This window comes from Ceratotherium simum, chromosome 12 (assembly GCF_057802395.1).
Source record: "Ceratotherium simum simum isolate JZ-2026a chromosome 12, ASM5780239v1, whole genome shotgun sequence".
Taxonomy (NCBI): Eukaryota; Metazoa; Chordata; class Mammalia; order Perissodactyla; family Rhinocerotidae; genus Ceratotherium; species Ceratotherium simum.
The window spans coordinates 23,291,532-23,306,794 of record NC_141911.1 but is presented as its reverse complement, the minus strand read 5'-3'; the positions used below and the strand labels follow the sequence as shown (position 1 = coordinate 23,306,794).

The window sequence follows — 15,263 nt, the reverse complement described above, 5'->3', positions numbered from 1 at the left end:
TAGAAACCTGAGAAAGCAGAATTTCCTTATGATTTTCTTAATATGATGTTCTAAATTTTATCTAATTTTGTCACATTTATTCTTATTTTCTCCCTTCATTTTCAGTAGGGTTGAGAGAACTGATGTGAGCACAAATAACATTCTTTTGAAGCTGTTGACTTCAATTGCTCATTTTGTTCTGATACCATGTGTATTAGGTTTCTATTGCTGTTGTAAAAAATTACCACTAACTTGGTGTCTCAAAACAACATAAATTTACTATTGGAAACCGGCAAACAGTTAGCCATTGATGATTAAGTAACTAGTAACTACGGGGGATCAGAACTGGCCCCCACCCCCACTAACTAACCAAAGGAGTTTGGGATGGGAGGCCTGCCCCCAGAACAGGCCATTACCATAGACATCTCCAGTGTCTGGATGGGTCCATGCTAAGCCCATTCTTAGTTCTGCTTGCCCTTTATAAAACACATTTATGTTTGTAAAGAAAATCTCCATTTGTAAAGGTATCTTATTCCCTGTATCAAGAAGAAGAGGGAGATGGCCTTACCTAGAAACTTATCAGAATGGAAGATGAGGACTTAAATCTGCATGATAAACTTACCCATTGTTAACTGTGCTGTTTAGGTAATATGCTACCTGACTCCCACTAGGTTCCTATAGGTAACATCCCCCTGGAGCCAGTCACCATAGTAATGGATGTTTGAGCTATTTCTTCTCAGGAAGTGAACCCCTTGTCCACTTGAGGCCAGATTGAGACCGCCAACCCATCAACTGGGCCCACACAGACAAGTGTCCAATAAGCGACCTTTTGACTGCAAGAGGTTGCAACTCCACCCTCAGGGCATGCTAATGCCGCCATTCTGTGAACATGCGTCCCACGAAGAGGCATGCAGCAAGTACCTCGTCTCTACTCACCTCCAGTCATTTCAGACTACCTTGCCCCTACCCCATAAATATCCCCAAGTTCTATTTTTGGGCAAGCCGATTTGAGATTCATTCTCCCATTTCCAGACTTGGCTGCCTTGTGATTAATAAACCCTCTCTCTCTCTGCAATCTCGTCGTCTCGGTGATTGGCTTTCTGGGCAGTGGGCAAAAATGGACCTGGTGCAGTAACAGTATCTTACAGTTCTGGAGGTCAGAAGTCTGAAATGGGATTGTGTTCCTTCTGGAGGCTCTAGGAGAAAGTCTGTTTCCTTGCCTGTTCCAGCTTCTAGAGGCTGTCCACATTCCTTGGCCTGTGGTCCTTTCCATCTTCAAAGCCAGAAATGGATGATCAGGTCTTTCTCATGATGCTCTCTCTAGTTCTGACTCTTCTGCTTCCCTCTTTCCATTAAAGGATCCTTGTGATTATGTTGAGGCCACCCAGATTATACATGATAATCTCCTTGTCTTAAAATCAGCTTATTAGCAAACTCAATTCCATCTCCAATTTTAATTCCCTCTTGCCATGTAACACAACATATTCACAGTTTTGGGAATTAGGATTTGGACATATTTAGGAGGCCATTATTCTATCTTGCACACATTGTAACTAGTTCTATGTTGCACACTATTCTATCTTGCACACTATGTAACTAGTTCTATTCTAGTTCTTATGCTTGACTAGAGAGTGATACTCTTACCTTCCTCTCAGAGTTATTTGGAAATTTTTCCTTTTCAGTTTTGCTGATGTTTACTGGTTTGCACATATGCTGACCAGTGTTTCTAGTTACAAATTTTCCCAAGGGATGAAGACCTAGAGATAAAAGTTACATTAAAATGTGCTTCCCTGGGGTATTATTGCAATGTAGAACTGAATACATATAAAATTCCATTTCTTTGCATGGAAAAGCAGAATTCTTTTTTTTTTAATAACTCAGAAATTCGCTGTTTAGTTATTATGGGTTTGCTAATACTCTGTCTTGTAAATTTATTTTCCATCTTATTTTCTTTGGAAAGCGGAAACTTTATTTTTCATCAGTTAAACATATTTCCACTAAACTTAGGTAGGAAGTTAGACTTTGCTTGTTGAGATTGAAGCTTTGAAATTATTAACCCAACCCTAAGTTCCAGACTCCATGGAAAATATCTAACAATGTGTCTCTGCATATCTCTGCAAATAAAAATGCACCTAATGAGACAAGCATAGAGGATTACTATTAGAATGGCGACGACGCAAGCATAAAATTATTTGCACTTAGGAGACAATCATTTTAAAACTAAAAAAATATAAGAAGTTCTAATGCTGATAACATATGTAGTCTATCAATCAGTAAGATTTTAATCATAGAAGCAGAATCACCAGCATATATATTTATATATGAAAAGGTTTGTTACATAGATTTGACATTACACTATTGTGGGAGCTGGTTAAGAAGTTTCTTTTGTCTTCTTTGTCTGACGCTGGAGTTTAAAGAGTACAGAGCAGGAGTGGAGAAGGGAAGCTAGATGTGAAGTAGGGAAGAGCAAGGATAAGCTGTAAGCTACAAGCATGACTTACAGCCCGTGAGAACAGAATGGAACCCATGTCAGCTCTTGTTGCCTCTGACCTTGAAGATATCAGTGTCCCGCAGAAGCTGAGGCCCTTTGTCACTGAGCTCAGGAGTTGATCCAAGGGAAGACGTAGAAATTGCAGGTCTAGACGTAGCCTCATTCCAATGAGACGAGCCAGCAGATAAGTGACAGCATGTCTGAATGATAGAATGGCTGCTGCTTCCCTCTGCCCTCCGTGAGTCCTACAATCTCCCTTGTTGCCCATCTTCACTGGAAACATACAGTGAAGGGAATTCTGGGAAATGTCCAGCCTAGCCAACTTGACACATAACAAAGCCACCACATAGTCTGGGAACATTTATAATCTAATAAAAATATTTATCACCAATAATTATCCAAACATCAAGAACAGCCGATAACTTTGTTCTTCCCCTTTCCCTTCTCTACATTCAGTTTGAGTATTAAGATTGTTTGTTTATTTAAATATATTACAAAATATTTTTTCTTTGCAATAAAAAACACTAACTGATAAAGACTTTAGATCTCTCATTTTTCTCTCTCAAAATATTGTCAGATGTCATTAGCCTTTTCAAGCCAAATAATAATTTATTCTGTTTCAGCAATGGGAAATAAAGGAATAGGACAGAAGATACCTCTTTTTATAGAAATGCAATATTTTTAACTAGCTAAATGAAATTGAAAATTGAGGTGATTATCTGTATTATTCCAGGTTTTTCTTTAAAAAGTCTCTCTCATTTGAATTTTATTCCTCCAAAAAAGCCTTTCTTACTTTGTATTATTCAGAAGTTTCCATTTATTCATTATTTTATTTCACATTTATGTGTCTGGCCTGTATGAGTAATACTCAGGCATTTTATGATATCAGTTTTCATAAAATTCTGTTCTAACAAGTGACAAAGAGAAGTATTACTTGTAGTTTGTTTAAAGAAATTTGCAAAAATAACTATGAATGTGTCATACATAATTAAGAGAAGAATTCCAGCAATTACCTGAATCATGTGTAAAGAAAAAATACCTTTTTTCTTAATTGGATATTTAAGGCAAAATTGCATTATTTGGGCTACTTCATCTTCAAAATTGTCCTGATTCTCTAAATCCCTTTATGTGCACAGAAAGTTGAAAAAAATATATATATATATCAAAGTCAATTTAAATGTAAGAATGAAGATTTTTATATTCCAAAATTTTTTAGAAGAAATTGCATCCCTTAATATCACTTTTTTGACCATTGTAAACATATATTATAATGACTCAAAATTATTAAAAAAATACTTACCTTAATAATTAAAAAATCTAAATAACGTTTCTAAGATATATTTGCTTAACATGTGAAATCTTGGTGTAGTCTCATATATATATATTTTATCTACAGGGTTAACGTGTTTTGGAGTTAAGTTTCTCTTTATACACTTCCCTGATGTTCATTATGAATATGGTAATAAAAGTGGGGCCTGTGGAAATTAACAACAGAAATCTTAACTAAATTGGAGTCAGGAAGGCCTGTAGGGGGAGCTCTCACACGCTATCATGCATTGTCAATTACACCAACTAGGAAGAGACACAGCTTGCATCTGACAGGAAGCAATTTCTCTCCCCACCCAGCAACAGCCCAGTCAACGAGAAGCCATTGCTGCCCTGAACTGTTACTTTCCCCCAACGGACTTCCCTTTAGAACAGCCCCTCCCTACTCCCCCTTTTTCTCTATAAAAGCAAGCTCCCCTCCTTTGTTTTCTGAATTTCCTTATGGCTCGCCATAGCATGCACATCCCAAATTGCAATTCTTTTGGCTACTTCCAAATAAACTCATTTTGAGGGTAAAATAACAGGCAAATTTGTTTTGTAAGTTGACAGGCCATAATGAAAATATAAATGGCCATTTGATAAGCTTACTCTCGTCTTCTTCATTATAAAGTAATCATGCATCTTCCTACCACACATAACAAGGCTCTAATTATATAGCAATGTTCAGGAGATAACATAAGCCCGGAGGCAAAATGCAAGTGGTATGCTTATGGCATTGGGATCATAAAATGTGCTTATAGCATTCTGAGCACAATTTTAACATTTATTTTTTTACATGTGTAGTAAAAAGAGAAAGCTTAGATGAGAATACTTTATGGTTCCTATTTCACTCTTTAATCAGTCAGGATGCAGTTCTTCTCTGTGATCTTTACAGTTTATTCTACCCTTAAGGAAGCCTGAGAAGAGAAATCAAGGGAGGCCCTAGGAAATCCTCTGGTAAAATAAATGAGTTCATGACCTGCACTCTGTCCTTACTTCCATACCTGTTCTCATGCTGTTCTTGTTCATTGAGCAGAAGCATGTTTATCTGCAGGGCTGGGAAATTCTCGTGTTGTCCAGGGATGAATTTACCCTCCCCTGACTTAACGTTAATTAATTTTATTTGCTCAGGCTTGCCCAAACTAAGTTTTTCTGGAGCATTGATTTTTAATCTGCAGACTGTAAAACTTCCTGAAATTCCATGATAAATTGTCTTTTATATGTAGATATTTGTTTTTCTGGGGAGAAAAAATCCAGACCTTTATAATATTCTCACTGGGGACCATGACCAACAAAAGTTTAAGAATCATTGCTTTAGAGGGTTTTTGAATGACTTCTCCCTTAGCATTCTACTGTTTGCTGAAAAAAAAAAGTCTGTAAAGTAGAGAAATACTTCAGCACACACTGAGTGGCATTTGACAGTAGTATCTTGTTTGGGGACATTTCGTACTGGATAGCAATGAAAGGTCTGATATTAAGGACTCTGATAGCTTTTTTCCTTAAATAATGAGTCATGCTGTCATACTGGCAGTGAATTATTTAGTCCCAAATATCACTCATTCTATTCTAGGATGTACTAAGTAAGCAAGTAAATTGGATTAAAGAGACAAAAAACATTAAAATCTATTTGCAAAGGTTTTATGATGATACAGCTGCAAGGCTAAAGGAGTCACATAACATTCATTTCCCCATTTTCCTGAAATTTCTCACTTTAAATTTTTCATGAAGAACTAACCACCATGCCAAGCCTATGCCAGTGCAGGTAATTAAGGCTAAAAATATAAGCCTTACTCCTTCACCACAAGGTCTAGACCCATTCATTTCCTTTTTTTTTTTTTTGGTGCATGCCTGAGTCAACTCATGGAACCACACATTCATTAAAAGAGTTACTGGGGGCTTCCTAGCTATTGTTCCAGCACTTTAGATTGTAATAGACTGTAATGCTATTTAGCAAGAAGAAACATCAGATCTTGGTGATTTATAAGTTGTGAAAATGAGGGAAAAAGAGAAACTAATATGACATCCATGTTTCTTGCTTTGATAATGGTGAATAGAAATACAATTTAATAAGATAAATAATAAAGGAAGAATATATTAAAGGGTAGGAAAGCACATGTAGAAGCTCCTTAAAATATTTTCAGGGGCTAAAATGCATATTTTATTGCACTAAGAGTTGAGGTTATCTAGCACAGAGGAAAAATCTCTAAGGTTGCTATAATTGCTAATTCTTTGGAGAAACAGTGGCATACATACGTCCACAGGACATAATAGAACTTCACAGTTAGCCATTTTCTGTTTTGAGAAAATCTGTCTTTGTAGTGAAAATTATTCACTCACTGGGATTAGAAAAATTCCTGAGAAGTACCCTTCTCTGAATATTATGTGGTGTCAAGGTCTCAAATTCCCTGGTGAAAACTCCAGTCACCATGTAAATGTGTCAATAGAGAACCCAAGATGTGTTATAAGGTTATAATCTCTAATGGAGATGAGACATAGAGGTGAGTCAGCAAGTGAGTATTATTAGTTTCAACCACTTCCCACATTGTTTCAGGTTGTCGTTAAGATACCATAACCTGGGACCAATAGTATAGTATGTTGGAGCTGGCTTGTATTGGCTCATGAGAGCCAACTGTTATATCTTCAGAAATACTACGACCAGTTGTTAATCATACACATTATTAAGAAGTTAAATTACATAAAGTCAGAATTAAATAAGTTATATTAAAAACAAAGATAATAAACTCTCGAACTCATTACTTCTTAATTATCTTACTACATTTTACTATTATCTAAGCTCTTGAGGTCATTTACGCCTGTCATATCCATATGGTAGAAATACTATACAGTCATGCATCTCTCAACAATGGGGATATATTCTTAGAAATGCATCATTAGCCGATTTCGTAGCTGTGGGAGTATCATAGAGTATACTTATGCCAACCTAGATGGTATAGCCATCTAGGTATTTGGTACAAATCTTTATCAAGGTATTTGGTACTAATCTTTTAAGGTCTTTTAATCTTTTAAGACCATGGTCGTATATGCAGTCTGTCATTGACCAAAACATCATTACGGGGGACGTGACTGTATATTGGTATGCTACTATGCATCTTTTCCCAATTCTGCATTGAATGAAATCACAATGATAGCTTGATATTAGTCACGGTGAGAGCATACCACTGAAATCAGCAAATGCTACAAATCAAGGGTTAGTGTTTCACTGTTAGATTTAAGATTGCAGAGAAAATGTTAATAATGGAGATTAGATTTAAAAGTGTATTTTGTCTTTAGTCATTATAGTTTAATTAGTATAAAAAAATGAGAAAATATTCTTCTAGTATTTGAAGACTATTATCCAATTTACCAAAGAAAACATTCATCACTGACCACTGATGAACAAGCGATGCTCCAATATACATTTTTGATGTTTCACTTTCATCTTATTGTCAAAATAAGACAAAAATATCAACCAGTATTCTTGTCAGAACAACACTTATCTGTAATTGCAGCCATAGTTGGCTATGGATATAGCATATCACAAAAATTAACTAAAGCATTCTGTGAAAATTGACTATATGGAATTTACAATAAAAAGTATTGAATATTTTATTATTATTTGTAAATTGTGTTCTACAGATCTTTGATATCAGTAAAGTTCATAATAAATGTATATATGAATTTATATGCAGATTTTTTTTTCAGTGAGTACTTGTTAAACACCACTGTCTCAGACATGGAACCAATGGCTTTACTACTTTCATGGTGTCCAAGTAGCAACATTGTGGGGCTAGCTGGCTATATCCTGAAATAATTCAATGAATATTCATGGAATATTCCCTAGCTCTGTAGTCATAATATTAAACTGATATGTTGGAAGCAAACAAGAGGGGTAATTAAAACTAATGATATTATTTATGTGGCATTTTATTGGTTTTATTTATTCTATTGTGTTATATAAAATTTTCTCAAGTCTAATTTACTTCTCCGAATGGGGGATAGAAGAGATACCTTATAATTATATGGAATTTTTAGTTTTCATACATTTTTATATATCATCTCTTTGATTCCCATAAAATTTGTGAATCGATAAGAAAGTATTATCTTAAGAGACACAGTTGAAGATATTGAGGTTTACAGGGAAAACTTTTGTTCAGTGTTGCTCTGCTGTTCCTTGCCAGAGCTGAGAATACAACGTATGACTTTCAGTAGACCTACCATGAAAGACAGCCACTGCCTCTCCAAATAGATTCTCCTTTTCAGTGTAACTGCTGACTGTGTGCTTAATGACTTATTTCACTCTCCCAGGTAAGAGAAATACAATGGCCTAAAATGGTAATAGTAAATGGCATTGGAGAAAAGAGGTCTGCCATGTATTTCAGGGAAGGATTTTTTTCTTTCTGTGTTCTAAATCCTGAATGACATGTTTAAGATTGCTTTTTGCCTTAATTTATGTTGTGAGTTTCTTTTTATGATTATCAATGAGTTCTCACATGAGTATGCAATCATAATAAGAGTCAAACTCTAGCAATTTCCTGACAAGTTATAAAATAATAAAGTACTCCTAAGTGGTATATCACAGAAGACAATATTTTTATACCTGAGGTGTGGTGACACCTATAAATCATCTAAGCATTTCTCTTGAGATTTTTATTCTCACTTGGAGAAACTAAAGGAAAAATGCATAGAGAAAGTGTCATCCAGAGAAAACGAATGTAACTTTGGGGAAAAAAAAGATCCAAAAGTCTTATAATGCTTATGTAAATAGGAAAAGAGAATGCTTATCTGTTTTAATTCTTCTCTTCTATATTTATACCTTACCTATACTTCTAAAGGTCTGAAAACTTAGCACATAAAAATAAAATATAAATGGCTAATTATGTCTTTTCAAGAAATATCTTTATTCAAATATACGATTTAATTGCAGGTCCAATATATTTGCTATCATGTTCTAAAATGAACCCCTGGGGGAAGGGACAGGATCTAAAGTTTAGAAACTCAACCTTATCAGGCAACTCAGAGCTTAAGGAGGAAAAGAGGTAGGATGGAACCTACACTCTTTTAATATTCCTTATACATTGGAACATTGCTGTGCTTCCATTATCAATGTATAGCTGTCAGAACAGGTTCAATACGGATATGTTTCCACCAAGAATCCCACTTGGGAAGGGGTGTAGGGTGTAGGGGGTGCTCTTCTTTGTTAAAAAAAAAATAACAACAACAGTTCGGGCATTGCATCAAGATGGTAGAGAAGGAAGATCCTTAGCTCGCCCCTCCCACAGACACACCGAAACCACAACTACATATAGAAAAACTATTGCTGGGAACAATCTGAAGACTAGCAGATCTTCCACAACTAAGGATATAAAGAAAAAACCATGTCAAGATGAGTAAGAGAGGTGGAAATGTGGTCTGGTCAGGATCCACACCCTCCATGCAGCGACCCACAAGTGGGAGGGATATCACAAAGCTGGAGGGAGGTCCTCCTGGAAGTTAGAAAACAATAAAGTACTCCTAAAGTGTATATCACAAAAGACGATAAATTTATACCAGGGGTGTGGCGTAAAAATATACCACAACTGTGGAGGTCCACCTGGAAGAGCCAGAGGCCTGAGCCTCACATCGGGGATCCTTGGCCCCTTGGGTCATGCACTGGGAAGATTAGCCTTCATAATATCTGGCTTTAAAAACCAGTAGGGCTTTTACTTTTAGGTCTGAGAGAGCCAGAGGGGCATAGGAAACCCACTCTTAAAGGGCCGCACAAACTCACTTGCTCTAAGTCCCAGCGCAAAGGCAGCAGTTTGAAAAGTGCCTGGGTTATACGTGAAGGACATTCATTGAATTAAATTCATTGAATCAAATCAGTAAATATGATACACCATATTAACAAAATGAAGCATAAAAATCATATGATCATATCAATAGATGCAGAAAAAGCATCTGACAAATTTCAACCTCCATTTATGATAAAAACTCTCAATAAAATGGGTGTAGAGGGAAGATATCTCAACATAATAAAGGCCATATATGACAAACACAGGGTAACATCATACTCAATGGTGAAAAGCTAAAAGCCTTTCCTCTAAGATCAGGAACAAGGCAAGGATGCCCACTCTCACCACTTTCATTCAACATAGTATTTGAAGTCCTAGCCACAGCAATCAGAGAAGAAAAAGAAAGAAAAAGCATCCAAATTGAAAAGGAATAAGTAAAACTGTCACTATTTGTAGATGACATGATACTGTATATAGAAAACCCTAAAGACTCCATCAAAAAATATTAGAACTAATAAATGAATTCAGTAAAGATGCAGGATACAAAATCAATATATGGAAATCCACTGTGTTTGTACACACTAATAATGAATAATCAGAAAGAGAAATTAAGAAAATAATCTCATTTACAATTGTATCAAAAAGAATAAAATACCCAGGAATAAATTTAACCAAAGAGATGAAAGACCTGTACTCTGAAAACTATAAGTCATTGACAAAAGAAATTGAAGATAGCACAAATAAATGGAAAGATATACAGTGATCATGGATTGGAAGAATTAATATTGTTAAAATGTCCATACTTCCCAAAGCAATCTACAGATTCAATGCAATCCCTATGAAAATACCAATGGCATTTTTCACAGAACTAGAACAAAGAATCCTAAAATTTGTATGGAATCACAAAAGACACCAAATAGCCAAAACAATCTTCAGAAAGAAGAACAAAGCTGGAGATATCACCTTCTCTGATTTCAAACTAAACTACAAAGCTACAGTAATCAAAACTTTATGGTACTGGCACAAAAACAGACAGATAGATCAATAGAACAAATAGAGAGCCCAGAAATAAACCTGCATTTATATTAATTAACCTACGACAAAGGAGACAAGGACACACAATGGGGAAATGACAGTCTCTTCAATAAATGGTGCTGGGAAAACTGAACAGCTACATGTAAGAATGAAACTAGACCACTTTCTTATATCATATACAGAAATAAACTCGAAGTGGAAAAGACATAAATGTAAGACTGGAAACCATAAAACTCCTACAAGAAAACATAGGTAGTCAGCTCTTTGACATCAGCCTTAGCAGTATTTTTATGGATCTGTCTCCTCAGGCAAGGGCAACAAAAGCAAAAATAAATAAATGAGACAATATCAAATCAAAAAGCTTTTGCACAGCAAAGGAAACCATCAACAAAATGAAAAGGCAACCTACTGAATGGGAGAAGAGATTTGCAAATGATATATCTGATAAGGAGTTAATATTCAAAACATATAAATAACTCATATAATTCAATACAAAAAATCTGATTTAAAAATGGGCAGAGGACCTGAATAGACATTTTTCCAAAGACATACAGATGGCCAACAGGCACATGAAAAGATGCTCAGCGTCACTAATTATCAGGGAAATGCAAATCAAAACCACAGTGAGATATCACCTCACACTTGCCAGAATGGCTATTATCAAAAAGACAACAAATAACAAGTGTTGGTGAGGATGTGGAGAAAAGGGAACCCTCATACACTGTTGGTGGGAATATAAATTAGTGCAGCCACTATGGAAAACAACAGAGGGTTCTGCAAGAATTTAAAAATAGAACTACCAAACAATCCTGCAATTCTGAGTATTTATCCAAAGAAAACATAAACACTAATTTAAAAAGATATATGCACTCCTATGTTCATTGCAGCATTATTTACCATAGCTAAGTATGGAAGCAACCTAAGTGTCCATTGATAGATGAATGGATAGAGAATATGTGGTAAATATATACAATGGAATATTACTCAGCAATATCAAACAATGAAATCATGCAATTTTCGACAACATGGATGGACCTAGAGGGTATTATGCTACCTAAAATAACTCAGACAAAGAAAGACAAATACTGTATGATTTCACTTACATGTGGAATCTAAAAAACAAAACAAACAAATAAACAAAACAAAACAGAAACAAATTCATAGATACAAAGAACAAACTGGTGGTTGCCAGAGGGTAGGGGGATAGTGAGATGGGCAAAATAGGTGGAGGAGATTAAGAAGTACAAAATTCCAGTTATAAAATAAATAATTCAGGAGGATGTAATGTACAGCATAGGGAATATAGTCAATAATGGTGTAATAACTTTGTATGGTGACAGATGGTTACTAGACTTGCTGTGGTGATCATTTCATAATGTATATAAATGTTGAATCACTATGTTGTACACCTGAAATGAATATAACATTGTATGTCAACTATACTTCAGTAAAAACAACAACAAACCAAACAAAAATAGAAAAACAAAACAAACAAAATAGTGCCCAAAGATCTTTTGCTTGGTTCATCTTAGCAGAGATGAGACAAAGGAGGATTTTCAAAACTACTTTTCTTTTTTTCCAAGTAAGATTGGTCCTGAGCTAACATCTGTTGCCAATCTTCCTCTTTTTTCTTTTCTTTTTTTCTCCCCGAAGCCCCAGTACAGAGTTGTGTATCATAGTTGTAGAGTTGTAGCTGTTCTATGTGGGGCACTGCCTCAGCGTGGCTTGATGAGCAGTGAGTAGGTCCATGCCCAGGATCCAACCCAGCAAACCCTGGGCCGCCAAATTGGAAGGCATGAATTCAACTGCTACATCACCAGCCTGGCCCAAAACTACTTTTCTTGACCACAGGAGACTAAGAAGAAATAAATCACAACTGTACTGATTTCCAAGCACACATTTTTGACCTCTAATAACTAACTTTAATTCTAAGAGGCAGGTTCAAATTCACTAGACTCTGTGGTTGCTTCTGACTCTCCTACATCCCTGTCCGTCAATGCTCCAGAAGGAGCTGGTTTATCTGTGCCCATATCATATGTCCTTAAAGAAGCTGCCTTCCTAACACTTGTCATCTTAGTTCCACTTCCTAGCTGCCCACCACATTCCATTGGTAGACAATCTACAACACACTGGTGCCCTGGCTGCAGGTGAAAATGACTCTCCCACAAATAAGGGAGGGAACCATTTCCTTGCTGGTTAATACATTACGATCCTTCAGTCCATCACAAAAAACAAAACACAACACAGATTACATACCTAATAACAGCAAATTCTCTCAAAGAGACAATTAAACATTTCCTTCATTTTTCAGAGCTGGTGGATTATTTATCTTTTGATAAAAGAAGAAACCCTTTGGTATTATAGAATCTGCTTCCAAGCCATAATTTTATGAAACATCAGAGTTTTCTGTATCTTTTTGCATCAATCTAAAAATTTTGCAACTTTTACTTATATGTAAAAACTAAATTTTCCTCAGGCATTTTTCTAACATTATATGACTCTAGTCAATACATATTATTATTGGTGATAAAAATAACAATTACTATACGTCAGGCATTATGACATACAATTTTTCATTATCTCATTTAATCTTCAAGAAAAATATTCAGGTTACATACCTTGGAAATATTGTGGGTTTGGTTTCAGACCATCACAATAAAGTGAATATTGCAATAAAGCAAGTCACATGAACTTTTTGGTTTCCCTGTGCATATAAAAGTTGTGTTTACACTATACTGTAGTCTAAATGTGCAATAGCATTAAGTCTAAAAAACAATGTACATACCTTAATTAAAAAATGCTTTAGCTTTATTGCTAAATAATGCTCACCATCATCTGAGCCTTCAGCAAGTGAAGGCTTTTTGCTGGTGGAGGGTCTTGCCTTGATGTTGATGGCTGCTGACTGATCAGGGTGGTGTTGCTGAAGGCTGGGGTGGCTGTGGCATTTTCTTAAAATAAGACAACGATTCTGAAGTTTGCCACATTGATTGACTCTTCCTTTCATGAACGATTTCTCTGTAGCATGCAAAGCTGTTTGATAGCATTTTACCCACAGTAGAACTTCTTTCAAAATTGGAGTCAATCTTCTCAACCCTGGCACTGCTTTATCATCTGAGTTTATGTAATATTCTAAATCCTTTGTTGTCATTTTAACAGTCTTCGCAGAATCTTCACCAGGAGTAGATTCCATCTCAAGAAATCACATTGTTTGCTCATCCATAAGAAGCAACTCCTCATCCATTAAATTTTTATCATGAGATCACAGCAATTCAGTCACATCTTCAGATTCCACTTCTAATTCTAGTTCTTTTGCTAGTTTCACCACATCTGCAGTTAGTTCCTCTACGTAAGTCTTGAACCCCTCTAAGTTATCCATGAGGGTTGGAATCAACTTCTCCCAAACGCCTGTTAATGTTGACATTTTTACCTCTTCCCATGAATCAAGAATGTTCTTAATGGCATCTAAAATGGTGAATCCTTTCCAGAAGGTTTTCAATTTACTCTGCCCAGATCCATCAGAGGAATCGCTATCTATGGCAGCTATAACCTTATGAAATGTATTTTTTTCTATAATAAGACTTGAAAGTTGAAATTACTCCTTGATCTATGGGCTGAAGAATGGATGTTGTGTTAGCAGGAATGAAAATAACACTAATCTCATTGTACATCTCTACCAGGGCTCTTGGATGACCAGGTGCATTGTCAATGAGCAGAAACATTTTGAAAGGAATCTTTTTTTGTGAGCAGTAGGTCTCAATGGTGGGCTTAAAATATTTAGTAAACCATATTGTAAATATATTTGCTGTATCCAGGCTTTGTTGCTCCATCTATAGAGCACAGACAGAGTAAATTTAGAATAATTCTTAAGAGACCTAGGGTTTTAGGAATGGTAAATGAGCATTGTCTTCAACTTAAAGTCACCAGCTGCATTAGTCCCTAACAAGAGAGTCAGCCTGTCCTTTGAAGCTTTGAAGCCGGCATTGACTTCTCCTCTCTAGCTATGAATGTTCTAGATGGCATCTTCTTCCAGTAGAAGGCTGTTGCATCTACATTGAAAATCTGTTGTTTAGTGTAGCCACCTTCATTAATTATCTTAGCTAAATCTTCTGGATTACTTGCTGCAGCTTCTACGTCAGCATTTGCTGCTTCACCTTGTACTTTTATATTAGCAAGACAGCTTCTTTCCTTAAACTCATGAACCAACCTCCGCTAGCTTCGAACTTTTCTTCTGCAGCTTTGTGCTCTGGATTAGGCTTTGGCTTAAGGGAATGTTGTGGCTGGCTTGATCTTCTATCCAGAAAAACTTTCTCTATATCAGCAATAAGGCTGTTTCACTTTCTTATCATTCGTGTGTTCACTTAAGTAGCATTTTTAATTTCCTTCAAGAACTTTTCCTTTGCATTCACAACTTGGCTAACTGGTGCAAGAGGTCTAGCTTTCAGCCTGTCTTGGCTTTCGGCCTGCCTTCCTCACTAAGCTTAATCATTTCTAGCTTTTGATTTAAAGTGAGAGATGTGCGACTCTTTCTTTCAGTTGAACACTTGGAGGCCACTGTAAGGTTATTAATTGGCCTAGTTTCAATATTGCATCTCAGGGCATAGGGAAGCCTGAGAAGAGGGAGAGGGATGTGGGAATGGCTGGTTGGTGGAGCAGTCAGAACACACAACATTCATCAATTAAGT

The 15,263-nt window shown here is 36.0% G+C and overlaps 1 protein-coding gene across 4 annotated transcripts in view; it reads right to left on the bottom strand.

The window, feature by feature from the left end:
- The window catches only part of MARCHF1 (membrane associated ring-CH-type finger 1), a 573,636-nt gene that overhangs the window by 200,524 nt on the left and 357,849 nt on the right, over positions 1 to 15,263 (bottom strand). The window lies entirely within an intron of this gene.